The following is a 6,000-nucleotide window of genomic DNA, read 5'->3' on the forward strand; positions in this document are numbered from 1 at the left end:
GGATTAAGGAGTATTAATCTTTAAACACTATTTAAGTTTAAGATTAAAAGGGTGTCTATTTTGAGTTTCTAGCCTGAACCCTCAGGGCCCATGTCAGTCCTTTTCTTTTATATCAATCCGCCAGCCATCTTCTTTAAAGAGCAGCCTTATTCCTCTTCAGCTGGAACAGTAGCTGACCCTACCTTGACCCTGTCCTATCTCGGGCCTGTGGTAATCTGTCATTTTGACAAGTGACACTTGGAAAAGAATTAAGGCAAGGAACAAGCACTAAAGTTGAGTTTCTGAGGTGGATTTGAGAAACTATTTTGACATACAGAAAAAAAATCGTGTACTTTTGTTAATTAATTACAATCCAGAAGCACTGACCATACCAAAAATAAAACGTTTTTTGCTGCGATAAACCTTTGGCCCAGTACTCTTTCCCCATATTCTGTCAACAGTGAGATTGTGCAATACGCCTCCCTATTAGAGCAGCCTGCCTGGATCTCTCGATACAAGCCACTGTCAGACCCTGGCCTCAGCCCAGACAGGAGCTGTCCGGGTGGCCACAACCAAAAGAAGACACCCACCCCGAAATTAACTGGCTCTCTTATCTCCCCTCGGCCTCTTGGTCTTGCCCTGCCCTCCCCTGTCCTCACTGGCAGCGCAACACCTTCTTATCCAAGTCTTTCACCACACACCCAAACAAACAGCTCATTCCCTCACACATGAGTTGTCTGGCCTTGTTTAGGTGTGTTTTACCTCCTGCATACATGAAATCATGTGACAAGCAAGGTATAAGTTGTACGTCAAAAAAACAGTGGCAGGCACATGTGTGTGATTTTATATGAATATTGTTTTTATTATTTAGTGGACCAGACTAATAATGACATTTGTTTGCTCACTTTAATTCAGACCAGCTGCAGAGGCCTATTAAACTAATCACACATATAGTAAAAATAGAGAGAGTGGGAGTGCTAGTGACACAGTGCAGCAGATTACCACATTAGAGGACGTTAGGTGAAGACAGATGTTGAAAGGAGTTTTATATGTGGATATGTGGAATAATTTCTGAAAGAGTTGGTGGGGGGGGGGGGTTGCTCTGAGAAGCTAACAAAGCTTTTACTTCACCCCTGACCTGAACAAAATGTCTGGAGGGAAGAAGCAGGAACTGTTTTTATTTCAATTTCTTGTATTTCTTTCCTTACCCTTTTTTCTGTTCCAACTTAGAAGAGGGAGCGGGTATGGATGTGAGGTGAAAGAGGGTTCAAGCAACATGTTACGCCCTCTGATTAATCATGTATACAGTCCTATTCAATCTAGAGCCTGACATACTCTCTCTCATTTGCTCCCCTTTCTCAATCTCTCTTTTTCTCTCACTCCCTCTGCCTGCTCTGCTCTAATTTCCCATCAGCCAAAACCCCTTCGTGTCCCTCTTCTTTAGGATCTGCACTCTTTTTTCCTCCACTCTTTCTCTCCACAGCTCAATTTCTTTCTTATTCACTTTTAAACAATCTCCATCTCTTTTCTTCTATTCTCTTCTCGTCTCCTCTTCTCTTCTCTTCTCATCTTATCTCTTCTTCTCCTCTCTTCTCTTCTCCCAGCACATAAGGCCTATGTTCCCTAACTTTCCTCTCACTGTCTAGCTGTGCTTTCTGCTCTTGCATACACATTCTTTGCTCACTGACACCCTGTTTAAAAAACAACCAGAGGCAGCCAATAAGAGAGAAACAAACTGTACAGTTGCCATCACCAGCACAATCACTTGCTTCTCTCTCTTTCGCTCTCTCTTGCTCCCACCCCACCACCACCAACAGGTTTGCTCTCTCTCCAAAACTTACTTAAAAGGACAAACATCATGTGATGCTGGTAAGAGAAGAAGACACTGTTGTACGGTTACTGTGAGTCTCTGTTGGTTTTATTTTTCCTTTTCTATGTGTGAATGCCTGTGTTGGAATCCAGGGACGTGTGTGTATGTGTGCATTTGAGTGCTTCTCTGTGAGGTAATTACAACTCTCCATCCTATCTTACACGCATGCACATACAAAAAATCTTTCCCATGCAGACATCTCACAGCCCCCAGTCCTTCTGGGTCCAGTTGAGGGAGGCATGGGCTCGAAGTAGACCATCTTATGCGTGTGTTTCTGTCTCAGCCTGTGTGCGCATGTGACCGAATACGTGTGTGCAACTCACACAAAGATACAGCTTCTTATATGACTCCCAGCTGCGTGGACTTGGCCCACTAGTCGGCCATCCAGCACCCAGGAATGTTCAGTGTGCAACCCTACTGGAAAGCCCCAGTTACCCACACACACTCACGACCTCCTCTGGATTCAACTTACTCCTCTGAGGAAAGGGAGAGGAATGATCCTCACCACAAAGAAAGAATGTTTCAAATTCCACAGCTGATACAAAAACACAGAAGAATGGGAAAGAGCGGAGGAATTGATGTCAAGTCTTTCAGACCATCCCCCCACACCCAACAGATGGTGGGTGTGGGGGGATGGTGGGTGTAAATGAAGAGAAAGCAACAAAAAAATGAGGAACTATTCTACTCATTTGTGCATTGTTGGTGTAGCTGGGAACTGGATGGTTTTGTAGCTGTTGTCAGACATACCAAGTGTCCTTCCATGTTTTGGCTTTTGTGTGCTTTTAGCACATACAGTAACTACAGCAGCCACTGTTTGGCTCTGCAGACACCAGTGACTCTACTCCTCAGCCATGCCTAGACTTTTGCAAAGCACAGACTGACTCACTGATTGTTTATCATCAAGGAAAACCTTATTAAAGTAGATCCTTAATCACATTAAGGATTTTTATAAAAAGTATTTTATTTTATTTATTATCATTCCACATTGTAATATTCTGTGTGATCACTAGAATCTCATTGTTGAGTATTTCATTTTTGACTTAATATAGTTATAATTTAAAGAAAAAAAGAAACCACAGTACAACAGACAATAAAAGCTGTCACGCATAAAAATATTAAACTGCCCCTTTAGGGCAGAAGCCACATGACATGGTGTGCAGAGTTTGTCTGGGGCTGACTTAAAGTGACACACCCACATTGGTTTCATAAACTTTACCGTTTACCCTGGTCTAAGCATTAAACATAAAACATAATTTGCGTTTTATAACTTAATAAGATTTTGTAAGTATAGGCATCAGACAAATGACAGTCCAATGCACTTAGCCTACTCTGAGATGCCTAAGAAGTCTTAGCTGATATCTCCCAAAAGACTCATAAACGAGCACCATCCGGAGCAGAAATAAAAACCAGGCAGTTCAAGTTCAACCTGAGGTTTGTCCAAAAGTGCTAAACTGTGAACTACCCAATCGATTCGTTATGCAACCCTAAGCCTATCTACTGAATCCACATGTGGTCTGCATCGCTGGCCGCTGTGTTGCGAACATAGCTACAGTTTAAATAACAAGTTAAAACATATAGTATGTAAAATATTTCCCGTGGCCCCTACCTTTGAAAGACATTCACCTCTGGAATCAGTTCAGGTCTCTGTGCCGCTCGACGTCCACTTTCGGTTCACACCTCTCCGCTGCTCTTTTCCCCCTCAGTTTATTCTGGGAAGTGCTCGTCTCTCGCTTCTCCCCATTATACTGCAAGGCACAAACACATGCGATCACTTCAGAGCATTCCTCCGTGTGACTACATCTAATCACAACTCACATGTTTTAACACTCGCAACGTTTCAGCATGTGGACTTCGTCCTCAAATTATCGGCTTCGTTTCAAACGCGCGTTTAGTGAAGATCTGCCAGGACTGACAAGAAAACACTCCAGAATGTTGCAGCCGGGAGACGCCAGGAGGAATGTAATTACATGAAGACTGCTGCATATTGCAAAACCTGCAGACATGCTCTTGTTTGCAGGCCCCCGCTATTGTGCTCTGTCTGGACTGTTGTCCGCCTGTGGTCCTGATGCGAGTTTTCACGTTCCTTTGTTGTTTCTGTCACACCTACAAGGGGAGAGCACATGGAGGAGGAGGCCCTTTATCTTGACTTTCTTTTGTCTGTTTGTTTGTTTTTTAGCGTCGCCGAGGCTGGATGAGTTTTCTTAAAAAAAATATTCGATATTGACTTTATATCACAAATGCACGAGGGTTTTTTTCCACGAATTTTGATCAGCTCGCATGCAATTCAGCCCCATCACATCTGTCCGATCTCATCGCATCTAATCTCTAATGATTTCCATTTATTTGATTTGTTTACTTATCATATTACCAATGACTATCCTGAAATAAAAGTCCGTCTGCCTTTTGTTCTACCGCACCCTTGTTTTCATCCCCCAAAGTCCCCTATCACCAACCTTTCGCCAGAAGTTTAGTCCTCACTAAGGATCAAGCTGCCGCCGCTGTCTATGTCTCTTTCTCCCTCTCTCCTCCCCTTTCCTTCTCTTGTTGTCTCTCCAAAGCTGTGTCAGAGCCCAGTTATGTTTCACTGTGGACAAGCCTTCACCCACAGCATGCCCGCGCCTATCAACTGAGCGCAGTGACGACAGCCTCATTGCTAGTCATCAGTGCCACACCCATCCATTCATAAAGAAGAGAGTGTGCCAGCTTCCAGGCCAGACGGTGCGCACGGTGAGGAGGCAGAGACATAACCATTTTATTCCTATAGGGACTGATAATATGGCTATTTTCGAGTGTCCTGGGTGTTATAGCCTATGCCTCACATGTGTGCGTCTGATATTCTTAATTGGGAACTTATACTTAGTGTTTAGTGCTTTATTACATGATCACTGCAATGTTTGACTTGTCATACCATTTTAAGAAATTCAAGTCATTTTTTACCAGGATGAAAATCTTTATTTACATAGCTTTATTTACATTACACAATTCACAGTGTCCATTTAGTTGAATAAATATTTTTACACCCTTGTTTTTACCCTTTTCTACCCACTCAATATATTTTGAAACTATTTGGGTGGATGTTCAAGTCTAGTAAAAGCTCTTGTGTAGTACAAAAGGTCTCCACCCTAAGGGAGGATCCTGCCTACAACCATTGTCCAGCGCAGACACTGAACTGTAGCTCTAAGTAGAAAGAAATGTTATTGTCATGTCTGTGTTATTCAGACACTGTAGTAGCCCAGCTTGTTTATTAATGTTAATATAGAGACAATTTATTAGATTACTTTTTTTGATCACATTCTTAATTGGACTAACCATTCTGACACTACCGGAGTTAAATTCTCCGCTGGACCAAATTATTCAATGAATCATGACAGCAGTAATGGGAGCATGTAGAGCTGTACTATTACTTCTCTTCTCCAGCAAATTTTGCAACTCAGTCTAAATGTCTGAACCAACAACAACATTTCCAGTCCCAACCCAGCTTTTGCAAACAACCGTGGTGCTGACATGATGCTATCTTTATTCTACATCAGTTTTAACCGTATCTTAAGTGGCTTAGACCAGGGGGTTTCAAAATGTGAGACTGTGGACCTCCCTTCAGACAAAGCTTGGAAAAATGTGCCCCTTCTTTAGTTAGCCTTGATTTAGCATGTTTATGTTACATGTTCACATATATATAGACAGAGACAGACAGAGTTAATCCAAGACAGACTAATATTGCTGTTTGACAGCACCTAATACATAATAAAGTTCTGTCCTATGGCATTTATTGTAATGTTGGGAAAATCTACTGTTATCTCTCTCCAAATCACTCAGATGTAGGCTTTTCTGTAACCCCTTCTGACAATTTATGTAATAACTAATGTAATATTTTTTTCACTGAGCCTCCCACGAAAGATTTTGGAGCTCCCCTTGAAAACCTCTATCTTAGATTAAAAATGGTATCATGATTGATAATCTGGGGATATACCACCATCCTTCTGTGTGGGTTCCTTTGGGTCGTTTTCGTGTGCAAGGACCTCTTCAGTTGTCACCTACTGTAAACAGCCAGGCAGATTGTGTGAAGCTGGTGTTTTCAAGGTTTTTCTGAACTCAGTTATGGAGATCTAACCAAATTACAAATGATTAAATGTCCACTTAGAAACAAGCAGTGG

General features: G+C 42.1%; 1 protein-coding gene across 3 annotated transcripts in view; it reads right to left on the reverse strand.

Annotated features, from left to right (window-relative positions):
* The window catches only part of rhobtb4 (Rho related BTB domain containing 4), a 44,372-nt gene extending 40,028 nt beyond the window's left edge, over positions 1-4,344 (reverse strand). Inside the window, exons 1-2 of one of the 3 annotated variants that reach the window (XM_046035094.1) lie at positions 4,303-4,344; positions 3,456-3,594 (exon numbers count right to left, since the gene is read on the reverse strand). The gene's annotated coding sequence lies outside the window, so the exon portion shown is untranslated. Of the gene's footprint in view, positions 1-3,455; positions 3,830-4,302 lie in introns of those variants that run through there. The other 2 variants (XM_046035095.1, XM_046035093.1) reach the window with 2 other exon arrangements.
* Positions 4,345-6,000: the final 1,656 nt, after the last annotated feature.

This window comes from Micropterus dolomieu, linkage group LG21 (genome assembly GCF_021292245.1).
Source record: "Micropterus dolomieu isolate WLL.071019.BEF.003 ecotype Adirondacks linkage group LG21, ASM2129224v1, whole genome shotgun sequence".
In the NCBI taxonomy this organism is placed as follows: Eukaryota; Metazoa; Chordata; class Actinopteri; order Centrarchiformes; family Centrarchidae; genus Micropterus; species Micropterus dolomieu.